The 23146-nt window shown below is 43.5% G+C and overlaps 1 long non-coding RNA gene across 2 annotated transcripts in view; it reads right to left on the bottom strand.

Moving 5' to 3' along the window:
* The window catches only part of LOC125400964 (uncharacterized), a 35996-nt gene that overhangs the window by 11234 nt on the left and 1616 nt on the right, over nt 1-23146 (bottom strand). Inside the window, exons 2-3 of one of the 2 annotated variants that reach the window (XR_007232156.3) lie at nt 19998-20132; nt 18999-19036 (exon numbers count right to left, since the gene is read on the bottom strand). This is a non-coding gene — a long non-coding RNA (uncharacterized LOC125400964). The remainder of the gene's footprint in view (nt 1-18998; nt 19037-19997; nt 20133-23146) is intronic. The other variant, XR_014999577.2, reaches the window with a different exon arrangement.

Below are 23146 nucleotides of genomic sequence, written 5' to 3'. Positions count from 1 at the left end.
TTTCCGTTAATGCTCTGGGGCCTGATAAAATCTGTCGTGCTTTTTACTTTAGAGATTGTTTAGCCAGGCGGTGGTGGTGCACGTCTTTAGACCCAGCACTCGGGAGGCAGAGGCAGGTGGATCCGTGTGAGTCTGAGGACAGCCTGGTCTACAGAGTGAGTTCCAGAACAGCCAGGGCTACACAGAGACTGTCTTATGATTTTTTTTTTGGTTGTTTGGTTTTTTGTTGTTGTTGTTGTTGTTTTTCTTTAAATCCAGATGAACCAGAAAACAATTCCTCTCCAGAGGAAAGAGGCGGTGAATCCGTTTGGTGTGTTTTGTCCAAGTTGACTCAGCGCCCTGCTGGCCCGATCCCCAGCTTGAGTTTGGAGTGTAACATGAGGGGGCTGGCTTGTTGGGGTTTCTGTCCTGCCCAGTACCCCAACAGCCGGCAAATCCCAAAGAGAAATTACACACAGGACTCCATAAGGTTATAAACTGATTGGTCCATTAGGTCAGGCTTCTTGTTAACTCTTATAACATATATTACCCCATTATCCTTATCTATGTTAGCCACATGGGCTCGGTACCTTTCTCGGTGTGACAGCTTACATGTTGCCTCTTCGGTGGTCTGTACAGGAATGGCTGAGAGAGAGCTTCTGCTTCCAGAATACTCCCAGTCTCTTTGCTCCACCCCTACTTCCTGTCTGGCTTTCCCGCCTATACTGCCTGCCTGGCCAATCAGCGTTTTATTAAAATATGATTGACAGAATACAGATAATTCTCCCGCACCATTTCCCTCTTTTTTTTTTTTTAAACAAAGGAAAATACCCATAATCCATTTGTTGGGAATGTGGGCGTAGTATTTCAGGCTACTTCCTGTTGGTTGGGGGCGCTGATAGTCTTAAGGGGACCTAAAGAAAATTTAGAGTTATAATCAAGTCATGACTGGAGTATCCTGTGAGTCTCGATCATCTCAGGCAGCAGTCTTGGATCAGTTCTGGATGTAGACCTCTGTCATCTGGGCCATCTGTTCCTATCGGAGATTTTTCAGGTGGCCTCCCTTGGTCAAAGGTGATTTTTCTTAACTCTGAATAAATCCAGAGTCTCTCGTTTTCTGTGGAAACAAAAGCAAAATCTCTTCTCCAAAGTAACATACCTTTTGACTTTAGTTTTGAAGCCAAGGTATTTTCAAAATTCCTATCTTGGGTTAGTTTAGCAGCATTTATAAACAAAAGTCTTTTAGCAACTGTTGTTTCTTCCTCAGCATTTAAACAATTTAAAGAGAGCATAATAGTATACAGTATGAAGATTCTCTGTGCATTTTCCATCTTTATGTGGCTTTATTTTAACCTCTATTTCTTTTATTTTTACTTTTACTTTTTGAGACAGGATCTTTGTATATCTTTGTCCTGGAATAACACTGTAGACCAGGCTGTCTTTAAACTCACAGAGATCCTCCTGTCTCTGCCTCCCCAGTGCTGGGATTAAAGGTGTATGCTACCACACCTTGAACTCACAGAGATCTGTCTCTGCCTCCCAGGCATTGGGATTAAAGGCGTGTACTACCACACCTTGAGGTCACAGAGGTCAATCTACCTCTACCCCTTGAAGTCACAGAGGTCAATATGCCTCTGCCTCCCAGGCATTGGGATTAAAGGTGTGTACCACCACACCCAACTACTCTCTTTCTTTCCTTTTAACTTTAAGAACTTTAACTTTTAGCCTGCATATACACACTGTAAACCATTTAGAGGTTTTCTTCCTCTTTGAATCTCTCTTTACTGTATATTTTTCTTTTTCTGACCATATGAGTCTTTAATTTACTAAGCAATATGGAGAGCTGTGGCTTTGACGGCTAGATCCAGCTCATTCCTTAGCTTTTCAGCCTCAAGGCTGAGGTACCAGCCAGAGCTGTGTTCACTGCCACAACTCTATGGCGTTTCAAGGTCCTTGCCAGCAAGCAAGCTGCAGCATTCTGCTCACAGACCACACTTAGTCGGACTGCCTGCCTGAAAGAGTCAGAGATTGCCCTGGCAGGACAGCCCAGAAAGCCGGCATTTTAAAACAGCACAGCTTTTTTCCTGCTATGGCTGAAGACCGAAAAGCATGTGTTCAGCTTTTCGTCAACAGCATTTAAGTGTTTTGTAACAGGACCTTTTAAAAGAGCTGCAAGGTTTTGCAGCTGAAGCTGAGTCAGGAAGCCTCCCTTAGATGAGAGTGCTTGCTTGCCTCTAGCAAGCAGAGCAGACCTGAGAAATTGCTGCTACCAACAAGACATGCTTTACTCTATTCTTTCCCAAACTTTCTCAGGTTTTCTGTGGATGCAGTTATCCACGTGGGCGCCATCTGTAACATGAGGGGGCTGGCTTGTTGGGGTTTCTGTCCTGCCCAGTACCCCAACAGCCGGCAAATCCCAAAGAGAAATTACACACAGGACTCCATAAGGTTATAAACTGATTGGTCCATTAGGTCAGGCTTCTTGTTAACTCTTATAACATATATTACCCCATTATCCTTATCTATGTTAGCCACATGGGCTCGGTACCTTTCTCGGTGTGACAGCTTACATGTTGCCTCTTCGGTGGTCTGTACAGGAATGGCTGAGAGAGAGCTTCTGCTTCCAGAATACTCCCAGTCTCTTTGCTCCACCCCTACTTCCTGTCTGGCTTTCCCGCCTATACTGCCTGCCTGGCCAATCAGCGTTTTATTAAAATATGATTGACAGAATACAGATAATTCTCCCGCACCATTGGAGTGTTTTGTTCTCATGTTTTTGAGGACTGGGTCAGCAAAATACATCTCCGGATGGTCTATCTCTTTTCCGTGTTGCCTGGTGACTCCAGAAAAGACCGCCAAGACTCATCCTCCCACCAGCGGCCCTCTAGGGGGTAAGATGCAAGATGAATTAAGAAAGGCGCAGAGATGCTCAAATACGGTCCCAAACCTCCCATGCCCACGAGGTAGTGAAAGACAGTAGGAGTCGGAATCCAGGGCCTGGCCTTGACTCTCTAACTAGCCATGTGATGTGGACTGTCTTTTGCCTCTCTGGGATTGTTTCTGTGTGTGGAAAGCAATGGGGTCATCATCATCCATCCAAAGATATAAACAAGTGTGGTGCTGGTGCTAGGGAGACTGAGGCCTGAACCTCATGTGACCAGGGTTGGGAGTCACCAGAGAGAAGAGCCACCCTCTTCCCGGGCTGGAGAGGTGGGCGGGGTCAGGAGGGTAACATCTGAACTGAACTCAGAGGGCAGAGGGGAGTGTGGAGAGCCAGAGATTGAGGGAAGATGGGCCAGGAGGGCGAGGCTCCTGGGAGAAGAACAAAACCGAGCTTGCAGCAGCTATGGGAGAGCAGTGTCAAAGGCGGACGGGGTCTGGGCATTTCTAGACCATCCTCACAGAGAAGGGCTCGTGAGCCTAGGACACCCTGTGGGAAGACTTCCTGTCCACCCTGCGCTATGTGTGCATCAGAACCACTGTCCACCGTCACCCAGAGCTCCAGCAAGAGGCCCAGGGACCCAGCTCGTCTTCCTCTGACCTCCCTCAGGCGTATATTTCACAGACGTCCCCTTCTATATGCTCAGGATCACCACACATAAATCACCCTCTCCACAAGGGAAGTGACCTTACCTTCGGGCCTCACCTATGCATCCTCTTTGATAACACACAATATACTACCACGAGACATTTCCCCTGCCTTTTAAATTTTTGTTCTTTGACAATTGCATACATGCATCTCCCCATAGCCTCTCTCACCCCCCCACCTCACCATTGAAACTCTTCCTTTCCCAACAAGCCCCTCCTACTTTAACACCTTTAATTGTTTTGGACCCACTAAGCTTAACTATGGTTGCTTGCATTAGCATGAATGGGGCCTATTTCCTGGGATATGGGCGACTTACCAGAGGCAGCCAAGAAAAACAGCCACTCCCCGGGGACCTAACTGCTTTCAGTGTTAGCCCAAAGCGTAACCAGGTGATTGACCACATGCTCCCCGAAAGCATAGCTCTGTGCATTTGTATTTATCATATGTCCTTGCTTCCTTAGAGTAAACGGTGTCCTATGCCTGAAGAACCATCTAGAGCTCTCGAGGTGGTTCAACAGGTGAAGGATCTGCTGCCAAGCCTGAGAGAAGAGAGCGTGAGTTCTGTTCCCAGGAAGAAGAAGAACTGACTCCAGCTAGCGGTCCTCTGATCTCCACACGTGTGCTATAGTATCTACACATGCGCACACACAAGATCAGTAGATAAACACATGCACACATACATACATACATACATACATGTATGCACATAGATGATAGATGTCGACCTTTTCTGGGAAATGTCTCTCTTCATCCCCACCCCTTCCTTCTGCTACCTGAAATGTCAGCTGTGTGGCAGGATTCAGAGACCACACTACGGAGATGCACACTTTGAATGGTGAACAGGAACCCGTGTTGCCAACACCACGGCACGCTACGTTTTCTTCAGTGGGAGAAAATAGATCTGTCCTAGTAAATTTGGGCTGCTCTCATAAAAACAGCACAGATTAGGGAACTGTGCTTATTTCTCGTCGTTCTGAAGGTTGAGAAGTCTAAGATCCAGGTGCGGACAGATGTGTGGTATCTGGTGAGCCCCACTTCCGGGTTAGCATACACTACCAACCCACTAATCTCATCTTGTAGGTTCCACTCTCAGGACCTAACTACATCCCAGAGGCCTCATTTCCACATACAATAGCTATGCAGATTAAGTCTTAGCGTACAAATTTTGGCCCAGGGTACAAACTCTCAAAATCCATGGATGTATGGCAATGAGGGCTAGTGCTGGACCCTGGAAGTGTGTGTCACCTTGCAGTACAAGACTGGGATGTTTGAGACACAGCCCACTTCATTAGAATTCCAGCATCTAAAGGACTGAGGCAGGAGCTTCAGGAATGACTCCCAGCCTATCCTGCGCTACAAAGTGAGACCTGTCACAGATAATAATAGTAACAGTAACAAATAATATGACGGTGATGACAATGACGATCCCACCAGGCTCCGCAGGAGATGTCCAGCGCGTGCTCCTCTGGCTTCAAAGAGTATGAAATCTGCCAGGCGGTGGTGGCACACGTCTTTAATCCCAGCACTCAGGAGGCAGAGGTAGGCAGGCCTCTGTGAGTTTGAGGCCTGGTCTACAAGAACTAGTTCCAGGACAGGCTCCTAAGCTCAGAGAAACCCTGTCTCAAAAACCTAACGGAGTGGGGTATGCAATCTAGAACCAAGAACATAGCTTGTCCTTAGAATATACTAAAGGTTCCAAAGCCCAAGTCTCCTCCAAAGAGACTGATAATGAGGGAAATGTCTCTAGTGCAGAAACTGCCGCTGTGCCCAGGCCTACACTTCAACGTAACCACAAACGTCAGAGCCCTTGCCGATGCCATTTAAGCCAGGCCTACCGGTCATGCTTCACAGCGGATAACTTCCTGCTTTCACCCCTGACTCTTTCCTACACTGGTCTGCCCTAAGGCCCAGCACTGTGGGCTAGCTGGGCCCAGGAACATATAAGAGACCTTTGTACATTAACTTCAGTCATTCTAATGTGTCACATCATCCTGATTCTTCAAGATCTAGCTCAGATAGTCTGTCCCTCCTCCAAACACTTTTCCCCTCATTTCCCTTCCTGGGTCCTCTTGTATTATTAATAAGATTAATAACAATAATTCATTAGGGCATTGTAAATAGCCAGGTACCGACTAAGTAATAAGCGAACATAATCATTCAATTGACCCTTACATTGACCTTCTGAGACAGGTGTTACAGCAAACAATCTATGGTTGGGAAGGTTAAAGCAAGGAGAGAGGACACTTGAGATGTAGACAGAACCATTAAAGTATATCACAAGCCCAACTTAGAGAGCTGGTTAGAGCCTGGATCAGGATCTGGCCCAGGTGAAGCCCTGCATCATCCATGGGAAGCGAGCACTCAGGTCTCCACAGTCGGAGGCTCCTCCCTGGAGGGCTCTGAGTGTGGGGTCCACTCTAGCTCCAGCCATTTACTGTCCTGGGGTCATCAGGGATGGCAAAAGGCTACGGCTTCTCACTGGCTCTCTAGGAAGTACCACCAAGGCCTTTGCTGCTGGCTTCTTTTCTAAAAGCAAGTCCTCCCCCACCCCGGATCTTGATGCATCTTTAGAATTCCTGGACTTGGCTTCTGAGTATTCTTTGCTGGAGCAAGTCAGCAATTTGTGGTTTCCCAGCAATGACTCTGTGCTCTATTATAGAACTTGGCTTGTTTGCATTTCCATTATGAGGCCAGGCACTAGCCTGGCTCTCAATTACCCGGGCGACCTGAAGCTATTCTGGTTGAGTCCTGTGGTCAGGTCACCTGCCCCAAGCCCTCAGAGTATGACCCACAGGACGGGACAGGAGATGCAGCCCCACTATCAGAAAGATAAAACCAAACACATCTGTCATTCTTATCCAGAAAAAAGATGTATGATGGGGGGTGTTTTCTGTGTTTTCCTGGTAGTTTGAAGGAAAACAAGTAGGTTCAAGCCCAAAGTGTCAGTGTGACTGGGGAAGCAAGCACTCACACACTATCACGACGGGCAGGCAGCAAACTCACGCCATCTCTAGGAGAGATGAATGGCACCGACTTTCCGGATGTGCAGACCCTTGGACGCAACCCTCACACTTCAGAATTTACCTTACCGATATCCCTGCACATTGTGATGCATGCACAAACATACTTGCTCTATTGGAGTTATCACTTGTCTGTGCATAAATGAACTTGTGTGTATACATGATGCGTGTGTGGAGGCCAAAGGTCGACACTGGGTATCATCCTCAGTGGCTTCTTCATGTACATTTGTTTACTTGTCTGCTTAATTTTAACTGAAGGAGGTGAAATGGCTTAATCATTAAGGGAATTTGTCAACAAACGTGATGATCTGAGTGTGACCCTCAGAACCCACAGGGTAGAAGGAGAAAACTGAATCCCACAGGCTGACTGATGACCACCATACATGTACCTTGGCATAGACATGAACATGCACACACACACACACACACACACACACACACATTAATTAATGTGAAAATATTAGTTACTTTTATCTTAAAATTGAATTTATCTTAGTGCCTGGGAACATCCCCAGCCCACCCCAGGTTGGGGTGTGTGTGTGTGTGTGTGTGTGTGTGTGTGTGTGTGTATGTGTGTGTGTGTGTGTGTGTGAGAGAGAGAGAGAGAGAGAGAGAGAGAGAGAGAGAACATGTAGATAGGAGAAAACAAACAATGATTACTTCTCAGGAAAAAGTGAACCATCTGGAACGAGTTTGGCTTACTTTACACTAATTTTCTAGATGTGGTACACACATAGCCACTGAGGATGCTGGAATGGGAGAGCCGTCTTAGCTTGGACAACACAAAAAGGCCCCATATCTTAAACTAAAATTTCCCTGGCAGCAGGCCTGGGAAATGCTCAGCAGGTAAAAGTGCTTATGGCATAGGGGGTCCTCTGAATCCACGTACATGCCTACATGAATGTATGCACACACACACACATACATACTGATGAAATAAATAAGTAAATAAATACTATTTTTAAATATGCATAAGGACCAGCAAGATGGCTCAGGGTAAAGACATTTTCCACACAAACTTGGTGACCTAAGTTCCATGTACAGTGAAGAAGAGAAGTGATCCCATCTGACCTCTCCCACACACTGTGACACACGTATACACATACACAGATTGTTCATCTGACCTCTCCCACACACTGTGACACACGTGTGCACATACACAGATTGTGCATCTGACCTCTCCCACACACTGTGACACACGTGTGCACATACACAGATTGTTCATCTGACCTCTCCCACACACTGTGACACACGTGTGCACATACACAGATTGTTCATCTGACCTCTCCCACACACTGTGACACACGTATGCACATACACGGATTGTTCATCTGACCTCTCCCACACACTGTGACACACGTGTGCACATACACAGATTGTTCATCTGACCTCTCCCACACACTGTGACACACGTATGCACATACACAGATTGTTCATCTGACCTCTCCCACACACTGTGACACACGTATGCACATACACAGATTGTTCATCTGACCTCTCCCACACACTGTGACACACGTATGCACATACACAGATTGTTCATCTGACCTCTCCCACACACTGTGACACACGTGTGCACATACACAGATTGTGCAGACACACAATAATAATCGTTAGTAGAATAAATTATATGATAAGCACAGGACCAGTGAGGAGGCTCAGCTTGCGGTACACCTGACGGCTCCGCCCTTTGAAACACACAAGAGTGGAAGGGAAGAGTTACACCAAGTTATCCTCCGATTGTCACAGGGGTGCTGGGCCATGTGTGCGTTCACATGCACATAACGTACACATACATACAAAATACTATCTTAGGTTGTATATATATTGCTGTGATAGAACACCATCAACCAACGCCAACTTGAGGAGGGAGACGTCCCCTTACAGTTTGTAGTCCATCATCCAGGGAGGTCAGAACAGGAGCCGGGAAGCAGGAGCTGATGCAGAGGCCACAGAGGGGTGCTGCTCACTGGCTTGCTCCCCATGGCTTGCTCGGCCTGCTGTCTTATACTCCCCAGGATGATATGCCCAGGGATGGCACCACCCACAATGGGCCAGGCCCTCCACATCAATCACTAATTAAGATAATGCACTATAACTACAGGCAAATCTTACGGAAGTGTTTTTCTCAAGTAAGAGTCCCTCTTCCCCAGTGACTCTAGCTTCCGTCGAGTTAACATAAAACCACCGAGGACGAATGCAGATAATATCCATAATCACCACTTCAGAGGCACAAGCCAGGGAATCATGAGTTCAAGGCTAGCCTGGGCTATACTTAGCTCAGTGGTAGAGCCCTTGCCTAGAACTCCAGGCCTTGATTCAATGCCAAGCATTAAAAACGAACTGATTAGTTAATTGAAATAAATATATGACTTTTATTTAAAATATGCTAAGTTGGTAGAAAAACTGCTTTGCCCATCAAATGCTGCCCTTCTAGACTGTGGCAAAGGCCTTTGCCCGGATCCCACTCAGCTCTCCAGAAATTTCTGTTTCACGCACATCTCCATGCATGAGCTCTGCGGGGATGAGCATCTTCAGCTCAAAGCTGAGGAAACTAAGAGGTTCAAGTATTAAATGAGACTTGACTTGAGCCACCAGGAATTTAATCAATGTGGTGCTGGGAAGGCATTTAGGGAGTGTTTATTTTTACTTTGTTTTTGTAGTGCCAAGGGTTAACCCCCAGGTTCCGCTACATGGGTACTCTGCTCTGAGACACATCCCCAGCCCTTTGAAGGTATCCTGTAGATGTGTTTAACATCTACATCAGTTGACTTTACGTGTGGATAAATGATACATGGCTATCCATGTATCAATAATGGATATCAAAACTATAGTTCACAGTATATATGTTAAAGGATTAGTAGTCGGCCTTTTAAAAATAAGGAAATCTTGTCATATGTGATATGACAAACCTAGAAGACCTTGTGAGAAGGGAAACAAACCAGCACAGAAATATGAAGATTGCATCACGTGACTCACATATGGACTCTGAAAACAAGGATCGATGGAAGCAGAGAGTTGAGACAGGAATAGAGAAACACTGGCCAAGGGCACAGCTCTCAGTTAGGAATACTCACTGGAGATCTATTAGCAGCATGGCCATACAATAACACACATTGTATTCGAAGACTGAAGAGATTAAACTTCAAACACTCTTACTACAAAAATATTGTAGCTGTCCTTCATCATTCTTCAGTGCGTTTGTGTGTGGAAATATCACATGTCTCTCAAATATTTAAAATTATTTATTAATTAACATATTAAATCTGGGTATGATGGTACATACCTGCAATGCCAGGACTTGGGAGGCTCAGACAGAAAGGCTGTAAGTTCAAGACTATTGTAGACTACATAGCCAAATCCCGTCTCAGGGAGCCTGCACTTGTGGATACACAGGTCTTTCCCCATTGTGCTCGAAGCACAGTGCAGGGCCGTTCTGCTTCCTGGTTCCTCTGCTCCGCTGCCTGAGGGTGTAGCTTAGAGAGAACTTGCCCTCTTCTGTTATGGTAATTCCACCTGCAAGCAAGGTTCTTGCCCAGGCAAGGTTCCTGGGTCAGCTGCTCTCTGACCCTGAGCACGGCCACCTGGCTTCCTCTTTCCCTGATCAGCTGCTCTCCGACCTTGGGTGCGGCTGCCTGATTTTTCTCTTTTCCTGTTCCTGATGGGGGGCTGGTGTCCTTCTGCCCCACAGTATATATACCCGACTTATGCTTAATAAAGTTGCCATTTGCCATTTGCTCACTTGGTGAATGAGCCGGTCTCCTGTGTCTGTGTGTTTCAACCCTTTAGGATATTAATCCGTTCTCGTGGGCTCGGTTTGGGAAAGTGCGCGCCTGTTTCGAGGTTCGGGTGTTCACAGAAAAGTGCAGGCAACATGCATTGGACCAACCTAGGCCCTCTGCATATGTATTATAGCTCTGCAACCTTCTCTTCATATGGGAATCATAGCAGTGAGAGTAGGGGATGTCTCTGACTCTGTTGCCTGCTGTTGGGACCCATTCCTCCTTGTGGGTTGCCTCACCCAATCTTGGTGGAGGAGTGGGTGCCTGGTCTCACCACAACTTGATACACATGCTGACTGATATCCATAGGATGCCTGCCTAGCTGAAGGGAAACAGTGTAGGAGAAAGGAATAGGGCACGCAGGGGAGGTGGGAGGGGCTGGGAAAAGAAGAGGAGAAGCGTTGGTTAGGATATAAAAAAAAAAGAAAGTAAATAAGAAAGAGTAAAAAATAATCCTATTTAAGAAACAAAACTGGGCCATAGCTCAATTGATAGCATGCCTGTCTAACATTCTGGGAGCCCTGGGTTTAGCCCCTGGCACCAAATTTAAAGGGCATGGTGGTACCTGCCTTAAATCCTAGCACTTGGGAGATAGAAGCAGGAGATTCTGAAGTCCAAGACTGAGTTGGTTCATACAAAGAAAGCATTTAGCACAGTGCACAGAGTAAGGGTAACATTTTTTGTTTGGTTTGTGTTTTTTATTTTTGGTTTTTTGAAACAGGATTTGACTCTGAAGTCCAGGCTGGCCTAGAAATCACTATGTAGCTTAGGTGTGCCTTGGGCTTGTGGCAATCCTCCTGCCTCAAGCCTCCTACGTGCTAGGATTACAGTCATGAGTCACCATGTCTGCCAGGGTAAACACTTATATGACTGTGTTTTCAAAAACTGTGGCTGTCTAACTTGGAAGCAGAAAGCTAAATAGAAATCTAGGAAGAATTACATTCTGGATATGAAGAGGAGAAAGGAGGTATTAGAGAATGAAGCAACAGAGCAACAGCTGAAGATTCTGGGGACACAGAGGACACACCAGGCTAGCAAGAATCCTGACTGAGGAAGCTGACCAAATAATAACCGCCATAGTAGCTAACAGTTCCTCAGTGAGTACTATATGCCAGGGGATCCTGGACTTTCCCATCTATTAACTCAGCACACAAAGCCATACTGTGAGATACATTCTAACTTTTTTTTTTAACTTTGTAAAGAAACAGAATTAGGAAGACGCTAAACCACAGGCCCAACGTCTGACAACTGCTTGTCGAGCCAAGATCCCAAACTCCAGAGTCTGGGTTGCAAGTCTTCCTTTTTAAATATATTTTTATATTTACTTATTTTATGAGTGATTCCCTGCACATGTATGGGTAGATCCATGTGTATGCCCGGTGTATTCCCTGCATATATATATGTATATATGTATACATACGTGTATATATATGTAAACGTATACATATACATACATAGATGTATATGTGTATATGTAGGTCCATGTATATGTCTTGTGCTCTTGAAGGTCAAAAGAAGTTGTTGGATCCCCTAGAACTGGAGTTATGATGTTGTGAGCCGCCAGCTAGGAGCTGAGACTTAAAACTGGGTCTTCTGTAGAGCAAAAGGACTCTTAACCACTGAGCCGTCTCTCCACATACACACCCCAGTCTTCAGCTGTGTGAGATTTTGATTGCATTCTGACTACAAAGTTTGTTTTGAAAGCAGAGGGCAGAGCTAGCCACATAAACCACAAAGTTTTTGGAGGACTGAGGAAGTAGTAAGGCAGGGCTTAAAGGATCTTGACTCTTATAGGAGAGGGAGGAAGTGATTGGTGGCTTCCCCACTTCTCCAATCATTCAGGTTTTTACCCCAATATCTGACTTCCAATTTTTTGTTTATTTATTATGTATACAATATTCTGTCTGTGTGCATGTCTGCAGGCCAGAAGAGGGCACCAGACCTCATTACAGATGGTTGTGAGTCACCATGTTGTGGGGAATTGAACTCAGGACCTTTGGAAGAGCAGGCAATGCTCTTAACCACTGAGCCAATTCTCCAGCCCCCTGACTTCCAATTTTTTATTGATAAAGAATAATTAGATAAATCTTCAGCCCTCATTTTTAATAACTATACTGCACTGTGAAGGGCAATCTGGGGAAGGAAAAACCCTCAAGAGTCAAGGAAATGACTCCGAGGAGAGCCAGGATGTCTGTAGAAAGACGGGCCAGCACATTTGCTTCCGAACACCCACACTATCTCTTCCAAGAGCTGCTGGCTGTTAGTGCTTGTAGTTATCACTGAATAGGCTCCTAAACTCTAAGTGACAGGACTATCAACCACTTTTAGATGATGAATTCAGATTATAGGAGCCAAATGATAAAAAGATGTTTAACCCAAGTCCATTTCACAATGATTCAATATGTTCTCGACCCGTCCTGCAGCTAGTCCTCCAATTACTGAGAGGAAAGATCGGTGGAGGTGCATTTGGCAAATATCAGAACCTTCACATTGGCTTCCTGACATGAGAAGTTACAGCCGTTATTGTAGAAAAGGTCAAGTGTAAATCTTGATGCTCTGAGTCAGCAGGCAAGAATCCTGCAGGTAGGCTGCTTCAACACTCCCGTCCCATCGACTGGATCCTGTGAGCTACAAGTCCCACTCCACTCCCAAACTCTCCTACTACTCCCTCCCCTGTGACCTCAGAGGAACTCTGAAACACAGGCTGCAACTACACAGAGAGGACCAAGAGAGGAACTCTGCAGCATAGGCTGGGATTGCACAGAGTGGACCAACAGAGCGGGCCCAGAGAGACCTCAGTGCCTCTCTGAGACACAGACAGCGACAGTACAGAGCAGACCAAGAACAGCTCCCAAAGACACAGACAGCCACTGCAAGGATTGGACCAAGAGGCAAAGACACTGCCGACACCAACTGAAGGAAGAGATGTGTAGACACCAATGCAAGAATTCACTCAACAACCTAAGAAGCAACATGGATCATCCGAATCTAGAAGAAACACAAGAAAACGATTTTAAATATAACTTTATGAGGATGATTGCTGTAGGAACTCCTTCAGCCAGTAGCCTTTAAGATACCAGCACATTTGGACATGATCTCTTAAACTATAAATGACAACTGCCAACAAAAAGTGCATGCGCACTCTCTCTCTCTCTCTCTCTCTCTCTCTCTCTCTCTCTCTCTCTCTCTCCTGGCTTCTGGATTCAGTTTCTGTTTCCCGCCCATGCAGAGGACTGTGATCTTTGAGTCTACCCCTAAATAAATAACCCTTTATTATACTCAATTCTTAGGTAGTGTGGGATTATTTTATACCTTCCATCTTCATCTGGCACCCAGGTGAATCCCAACTCCACACCTACGGGGATAGACAAAACAGGTCTCCCACCTCTGCCTGCCTGGCTTGATTTCATCCACTAAATGGCTTTTTTGCCAAACCCCACCACAGCCCCAGCAGAGCCACTGTGCAGGCAAATTGGCAATAATCCCGGCTTGTGTACGCTGCCCTCATCTCCCCTGCTGTTTTCCCTGCTGCACAAAGCCACGCAAAGCTTCCTGTTTGTGTCCCCTGCTTGCAAACTCTGGACTCCTTGTTCAGTGTACAGAATTGATTTAATTGATTTAAATTTCTCAGGCAAAGCATTTTTGTCAGTATTTAACCAGGCAGCAACGCGTGGAGCCACCGCTGGTCACATCTTTCCACCATGCAGCTGCAACCGCGACACCTGCTGGCCAATAAAGAGTACTACATCTATCACAATTTACTAAACTCTAACAAAGGTAAGTAAATTAATGAATTTGAAAGTGATACAATTACAGACAATATTACCATTCAGGAATTTAATAACCTTTTTGCTTATACTATGGATGGTATTCTGCAAAGCTTGTGTGATTTTCCTTATACATCCATTTATTTGATTTTCAGAATTAGTTTTGTTTTTCATATTATATCATTGAAAAATGTTTTGATAACAGAGCCAAGAATGAGGCACTTTTAAAATGTTATAGTCTTTACAGACTAATAATGAACAGCTAGTTGACAAAATTAATATTATTGAAAAGGATAACATTGATTTGACAGACAAAATCCAATCAATGCTGAAGGGTACTGTGACATTATCTGAAAGAATTCATGCTACTGAATTTAGTAATCGGAATCTGATGAAAAATTATGATAGCTTAACAGATAAGGTATCTCTCCAGGAAAGCAATATGCACACCATTAAAATTATTTCCAAGGATGAGATGTTATCTTTACTGGACAAATTTCATGCCTTGGAATCATCAATGAGGGCATTAGAGTAGAACACTGGACAGGAGATTCTGACTTTACAAAAGGCCGTGGTAAAAAGAATTGAAAAGATCGAGGAAATTATAAAAAATGATGAGCAGGGAAAGAAGGTGCAAGGACAGGATTTAGCCTCACCAGTTCGTGCCAGAGTCCAGGATGGTTTACCCAGTTTTAGCTGCCTTTCTGGTAATAGCCCCTGAGAAGCCATCTGGCACAAAATACCCTAAGGTAGTCAAAGAATATAGACAACAACCTAGAGGGGTGAGCGACCTAAAAGAAATTAGACAAACAATAGTATCTTATGGCTTGCATTCATCATTTGTTAGGGAAATGGTGAAAATGTGGGCTTCAAGCAATAAAGCTACCCCACAAGATTGGCTTCAATTAATCTCAGTGGTCCTAGAAAATGGATCCCAACTGCTATGGAATGCTATTGGTGAGAAGAAGCAAAAATTTTAGAACAGGGAAAAGCAAAAGTACTCAAGGCTTCCCAAGATCAAACTCTTGGTGAGAGTCATTGCTCTGATTCTCAGGACTAGACTCTCTATGATGAATAACACTTGCCCCTATGTAGCATATAAATGCTTGGGACAGGATTCAAGAACAAAAAAAAAGAGAGAGAGAGAATTGAATCATATATTAGGGTTAAACAAATCAGAAAGAACTCTTTAGTGACTTTTCACAAAAATTAGCTAAGGCTGTACAAATAAGAGTAACAGACCCAAAAGCTAGACATGAACTTATTGAATCCTGGCTTTTGAAAATTCCATCTTAAAAGATCCATGGACCTTTAAATGTCAGATCAGCGTCAATAGATGAATGGATCTTGCATACAATGAATGTTGAGACATTTGACTATCATGCTGAGGATAGGGTAGAAGAAGCTATTTCTGATGGCATGAGGAGACACCAAAATGCCAAATTGTGGTAGAATAGGACATCTGAAAAGGGACTGTAGACAAGGAATTTCGAGTAATAATGTCTCCTCTGGGAATCGCAAGAACAGGCAGTCTTGGGCCTTCTGGAATATGTAGGAGGTGTGGCAAAGACCAACATTGGAACAATGAATGTAGATCAACAAAAGAGAGACAAAGCAACCCAATACTACCAGAAAACTCCTTGTGGGGGCATCTCGCAGGCCCCCATGTCAAACATGGTCCAGTCATTCCCAGTCACTGTAGAGAACATGTCTCACCAGGAAAATTAAACAATCCAGTACCTACTGTAAAGAACCATACTGTTTTGGATGATAGAATAGACATGGAGGATGAATCAAAAACTCCATTAGGAAATAAGAAACACATATTGGCAGACTTCTATAAATGATCAAAGACCAAAGCTAAGAATGCATATAAATAATGTCGTAATTGAGGGGTTATTAGACATCGATACAGAAGTGAGTATCATTACTACAAAATCTTGGCATCCAAATTGGCCTCTTCAAGAGGCAGATGTTCAATTCCTAGGAATTGAAATCTTATCTCAAGTGAAACAAAGCGTGAGATGGGTTGAATGCATAGGGCCAGAAGGATATATTATGTAGCTAATATTGCAGTGAATTTCTGGGGTTTTGACCTGTTGCAGCGATGGAATACCCAGATTAACATTCCTGCGGTACCAAAGACTCATGGTTCTGGGAAGGATATTATAAGGTATTATAAACAAAGTCACCAGCCATTCAGGTTGTACAAGAACACAAAGCAACTAGCAAACCTTCAGAAGTAATAATGACCCTACCTTTAAAATAATTAATTGAGAAACAAATATGGATTAAACAATGGCCTTTAACAGAAGACAAACTGCAGGCTTTAGAACAACTGGTACAGGAGCAACTAGATGCTCACCATATCGAAGAATCAACAAGCCCTTGGAATTCTCCTGTATTTGTTATTAAAAAGAAATCTGGAAAATGGAGAATGGTGACAGATCTAAGATCTGTCCACAGGTAATTCAACCTATGGGCCCTCTACAATCTGGAATTTCTCTGCCTTCTCTATTACTGGAAGGATGGTCTCTCATAGTTATTGATTTAAAAGATTGTTTCTTCACTATTTCACTTTTCACCTTTGCAAGAAAAGGACAGAGAAAAGCTTAGTCTTCACACTGTCTACTTATCGTAATTCTCAGCTTGCTAGAAGATACCAGTGGACCATCCTCCCACAGGGAATGCTCAATAGCACCACCCTATGCCAATATTTTGGAAGTCAGCCACTGGAAATAATATGTAAGCAATTTCCTAAGTCTATAATTTACCATTGCATGGATGACATTTTTGCTATCTGATTCAAATGCAGATACTTTTGAAAAAATGTTTGAAGAAGTAAAGAAAGTTTTGCCAAAATGGGGATTACAAATGGCTCCCGAAAAAATCAAAACAGGAGATTCAGTCAATTACTTAGGTTATAAAATAGGTTTATAAAATTAGAACACAAAAAAGCACAAATTAGGAGAGAACAATTACAGATTCTTAATGACTTTCAAAGATTGTTAGGAAACATTTCCAGTCTATGACTGACTATAACACCTGATCTAATAATTCATTTAAACAAAACCTCAGATGATGACAAAGACTTAAGTAGTACCAGGAATTAACAGCTGAAGCTGAAAAAGAATTAATGATTGTTAAAGAGAAATTACAGGAGGCTCATGTTGATAGGGTAGATCCAAATCTTAATTGCATTCTAGTCATATTGCCTTCCAGAATTTCTCCAACAGGAATTTTAATGCAGAAGGAAGATATTATCTTAGAATGAATCTTTTTACCACATAAACCCAGTAAAAAATTAAAACTTATGTGGAAAAAGTCTCTGAATTAATTATAAAAGTAAAATTGAGACTTTATCATCAGGAATAGACCTAGTAGAGATTATAGTGCCTTTTACTACTGATGAAGTTAAAAAAAAAATATGGGAAGACAATGAACCATGGCAAAGAGCTTGTGCTAATTTTTTAAGGAGCAATTAATAGCAATTATCCCAAAAGCAATAGAATTAACCTTATAAAGAGAACAACTTGGTTTCTTCCCCAAATTGCACGTGAGGTACAAATAACTGGAGCCCATATATTTTATGCTGATGCAAATAAATCAGGAAAGGCAGGTTACAAATCAGATTTAAGTGAGGTAGAGCAAAATCCTTATAATTCTATCTAAAAAGCAGAGCTCTATGCTATTTTCATGGTACTCAGGGATTTTAAAGAAACTTTTGATATAGTTACTGATTCGCAATAAGTAGAAAAAGTTGTCTTGCATATTGAACTGCTGAATTTATACCAGATGATACAGAATTGACTTCATTATCCATTTAGGCTCAAGATATAATCAGGAATAGGCTTTGTCCCATATATAGAACACACATCCAATCCCATGCAGGTCTGCCAGGTTCTCTAGCACAAGGTAATGCAGGAATTGACTGATTATTGATTGGAAGTGTGCTGAAGGTCTCAGAATTTCATAAGAAACATCATGTCAATAGCAAAGGTTTAAAGAAAGAGTTTTCTGTTACATGTCAACAAGCTAAGGAGATTATAAAGAGATGTCCTACTTGCTCTTTCTATAACCAAACACTGCTACCTGCAGGGAGTATCTCAAAGGGTATTCTTTCAACAAAGGAATGAAATTTTGCAGATGGACGTGTTTCAGTTTACAGAACTTTGGAAATTAAAATATATACACCACACCATTGGCAATTATTCAAGTTTTCAATGGGCCACTGCCTTGAGCTCAGAAAAGGCTGAATCCAGTAATCACACATTTATTATTAGTTTTGGTCATCATGGGTATACTTGCACAAATAAAGACTGATAATGGTTTAGCATAGGTCTCTAAGAAAACAAAAGTATTTTTTGCTTATTATAGTATAAAGCATATTACAGGTATACCAAACAATCCTACAGATCAGGCAGTTATAGAAAGATCAAATCAAACTATAGAGGACATGTTAAACAAACAGAAAGGGACAGAAAATACCCTCAGAAATAGACTGTATAATGCTTTACTAACCTTGAATTTTCTTAACCCTAATGAGAAAGGAGCAAGGGCAGAAGAGAGACACTGGACAATAGAAAAAAATCTTCTGAATTAGATCAGCCGGTGTATTTCAAGGGTGTTTGGACCTCAAAATGGAAACCAGGAGATGGAGAAGGGGTTGGAGAAAGGGTTTTGCTCTTGTTTACACAGGATAAGAAAAGTTATGGGTACCATAAAAATTAATAAAGATTCTACTTGAAAAGGAGACAGAGAAATGGCAGCTCATCCATAGAGGTGACAATCATACAGGTGGTAAGGAAACCTCATAAGGATTGGGACAGGGTTCTGTTCTTGTCTTTGCAGGAAAACTCACATCTTCAAAAAGTCAAGAGCCCCTGGACGTTTGGATACCTAAAGAGAGAAAAAAAACTATCCAGGAAGGATCACCAGGCAAAGAGGAGTATGACTTACGAGGACATAAATACATAGAGCTGGCTTTGGAGTTGGACAATGGCTATTCTTCTCTAAGTCCGAGCATGTTATTAAAAGAAAAATTCAGAGTTTCTGTCTTAGGTCAGTAGCCATCTGGTATGGGACAGAAAGAAGGAAGATTTTAGGAAAAATTTTACTTTTCTCCATACCTATTTTGTCTATATCTTATCTTTCATTGAATATATGTCTGTATAAATAATTTTTACATTTTCCACAATGAACAATGAATTTCCTCCAGTCATCTTTGAAGTTTCCAGGAAGAAACACCACAACAACTCCACCTGGTGGATATGGCGTCATGATGCTGATAGCGCTACTTTAAGGCCAGTTTTGGGTACCAGCTGCTCAAGATGGTTACAACTTGGTTAGCTGAAATGGTGCACCTTCTTACAACGTTCTGGCCAGAACTCCAAATAGGAACCTCAGGAAAACCATATTGACTATTCAAAGACCATTTGCAATTGTACCAGAGAGTAATCTTGAAACTTAACTATTATTTTACTTTTACAGGATCCCACAGAAAGAACATCGTCCCCAGCTGGAAGTAATTCTAGAAGTTGACGTCTCCTCTCCCAATAAAGTTTGTCCTCAGGGTTGGGAGTTGGGGTGGAAATTATGTAAGCTAAGGAATCTCTTTGAAAAAAAGACAGAAATTGAATGGGATAATAGGTAGACTGTTGTGAGCTTACTCACACTAATAATAATAGTGAGTAATAGAGTGGATACTTGTGAGCTATTATTTACAAGCAATTTATATTGGTATAGATTCTTGTATATTGATACAAAAGCTGACATCATGGTTACCCTCCTGAATCAAAAGCCTGTAGAAGGCCCCTGCTCAGTTCTCAGCATGACACCAGTTCTCAGGGAAACCACTTACCCCTTTACGAGCAGAATGATTACACTAGAGCCCCTGTCTGAAGGAAGCCATGAGATGATGCTGATTCTGGATAAAGTTCCTCTTCCCGAGCCCTCAGTTGTTTAATCCATTATGGGGATGCCATGAAGTAGGAACCTAGGCAAGGCAGAATGAAACAGATTGAGCAAATAGGATAAAACAGATATTGTCCACCACAAGGAAGAGATGATTGTGCAAACATGTTAGCAAGGATGCTGAAACTGAGGTCCTGGTAGCAAAAGAACGTGCAGGGAAGGAGGAGTCTCTCTGGTGTGTGTGTGTGTGTGTGTGTGTGTGTGTGTGTGTGTGTGTTGTCAAACCAGAGTCTCACTTAATAGCCCAGGCTCTGGGCTAGAACACTTGATGATGCCTCTTCTGCCTCCCTGGTGCTGGGATTACAGATGGGAACTACTACACCAAGAATAAAGCTTTTTTCTGTTTTTGTTTGTTTGTTTGTTTGGTTGGTTTGTTTTGTTTTTTACCTAGGCCAGATTGACATTGAACTCTCAGTTCTCCGGCCTTGACTTGCTGAACGACAGGCTCACAGATATGGCCCATCTGGCTGGTAACAAATTCCAATGCTAGCTATTGACACAGCAGACTGATGACGAAGTGAGTGACAGGGGCTCAGCTGGACCTGCACAGCCCCGCCCCTTTGGCCTCGAGGTGGACCCTGCATGGTTCACTGTTCTTCTTGTTGTTACTGTGGGGTGTCCACCAAAGACGACCTGCACATGGTTTAAGCCAAGAGGAAGTCTTTATTAGCTGGGCTGGCGACTACCCTGGAACACCAATGGAGCCCTGAACCTTCCTCAGGGTGGCCTTTTAAACACAAAAACCATATCCTGGATTGGCATGGCAAGAGCTGTGAGTCAGGGGCAGAATTACAGAAGCCAAAATGCAAGGTTAGTACATTTAGAGACTTTCCCAGAATGATGGATTTTGTTGAATGAGATCTTTGTTTTCCTTTTGGCAGGCGGTGCTGTGTACTGAGTTTTATGACCTGACTAATACTTCCATCACGGAAGTACCAAGTAAGCTGTGCTAAGATCTGGGGGACTACTAAGACTTGGGGGCCTTGTGACCAAACGCCTGGCGAGAGGCAGCCTAAGGAAGGAACGGCTTATTTTGGCTCACGGTTTGAGGGCACACCGTCCATCGTGGTAAGGCAGGCATGGCTGCGGGTAGTCAAGGTAGCTGGTCAAGTTCCATCCACCCACAGTCAGGGAGCAGGAAAATACTGGTGCTCCCTGTATTAAAGAGAGAAATAAATTCTCTCTTTAACCGGGCCTGAACTCAGTGACTGGTGCTACCTAATTCAGGGTATTTTTCCTTCTCAGTTAACCTCTGTGGACGAGCCCTCAAAGATAGGCTTAGAGGTATATCTCCTAGGGGATTCTAAATCCTACAGCAGAGATGAATCATCACAGACCCTGAACACTGGCAATGCAGCCATGACTAAAGCCCTGCCAAAAATGCTTTGTGGTGGCCCTGCTTCCTATGGGAAGTGTAATTCAATGGTAAGGCATGCCAAGGCCCTGAATCTCACACAATACCACAAAATGTACACTCATACAAGTGAGCATGCATTCGTGCACACACGAACATGCACGCACACACGCACACAAGATTCAGAAATCTCAGATACATCCAAGTGTGGTGACAGCCTGGTAAAGCCAGTACTCAGGAAGCTAAGGCAGCTCTGGCTACACAGTAAGATCCTTCCTCCAAAACAAAACAAACAGAAACAAAGGAGGAAGGGAGTGAGGGAAAGAAGGAATAAATAAACAACAAAGACCTAGCTAAGGAGGCGGGTTTGAATATGCAAGAGACACACAAAAGACACATACATTTTCCTACGTGAGGACTGTCTTGGTTAGCATTATTACTGATAGGATAAGACACCATGACCAAAACAACTTAGGAAGGAAGGGTTTATTTGGTTTACACTTCCACATCGTAGTCCATCACTGAAGGAAGTCAGGACAAGAATTCAAGCAGGACAAATCTGGGGGCAGGAGCTGCTGCAGAGGCCATGGAGGGAGCTGTTAACTGGCTTGCTCTCCATGGCTTACTCAGCCTACTGTCTTATAGAACCCAGGACCACTGGCTCCTGAATGGCACCACCCACAATGGACCTCCCACATCAACCACTAAGAAAATGCCCCCACAGACTTGCTTATGATCCTATCTATTTTATTTAGGCCTTTTCTTTTTGGTTTTTAGAGACAGGGTTTCTCTGTATAGCTTTGGCTGGCCTCGAACTCAGAAAGATCCACCTGCCTCTGCCTCCCGAGTGCTGGGATTAAGGACATGTGCCACTGCCAGCTATGGAGGCATTTTTTTAATTGAAGTCCCCTCCTATCTGATGACTATAACTTGTGTCAAGTTACCATAAAGCGATTCAACACAAGGAATGAACAGAGAAACAGTGGTAAGATTTTTCCCCAGTGCTAAGGAGCAAACACAGGACCTCTTGCATGCTAGGCTAGCACTCCACTACTGAGCCACAGTGCTAATCCATGCTGGTGGGATTTCATGCATAATGAACCAGAGAAGATGAAAAGGAATTAATTCACTATCCAGGTTCTGAGGAATTAAGGAAGGGTCAGGAAAATGCAGGTGTTGTTGAGTAAAAAACATAAGCCAGGGGGCTGGAGAAATGGCTTAGTGGTTAACAGCACTGGCTGCCCTTCCAGAGGACCTAGGTTCAGTTCCCAGCATGTCCTTAGCAGCTTATAACCACTTGTGATTCTGTTCCACAGTATCCAACACCTTCTTGAAGGCTCTTTGGGCAGTGCACACATGGGTTGCACATATATACAGTCAGGCAAAATATTTGTACACATAAAATAAAAATAAATGTCTTTTAAAAAAACACATGAGTTAGCCTGCTATGGCAGTAATACTTGTAAACCAAGCACTTGGGAAGCAGAGGTAGGATGGTTGCTGCAACTCTGGGCCAGCTTGACCTACAAGTTAGTTCCAGATAGGAAGTTCTAGACTAACAGAGGCTTAATAGTGAGGCCCTGCCTTGAAAAAGGAAGGAGATGAGAAGGAAGAAGAGGAGGTGAAAGAGGAAGGGGAGAAAGGGAAAGGAGGAGGAGGAGGAGGAGGAGGAAGAGGAGGAA

Source organism: Myodes glareolus, chromosome 24 (assembly GCF_982192425.1).
Source record: "Myodes glareolus chromosome 24, mMyoGla1.1, whole genome shotgun sequence".
Taxonomy (NCBI): domain Eukaryota; kingdom Metazoa; phylum Chordata; class Mammalia; order Rodentia; family Cricetidae; genus Myodes; species Myodes glareolus.
Note: the sequence above shows the minus strand (reverse complement) of the source record. Positions and strands in the feature narration are given on the sequence as shown.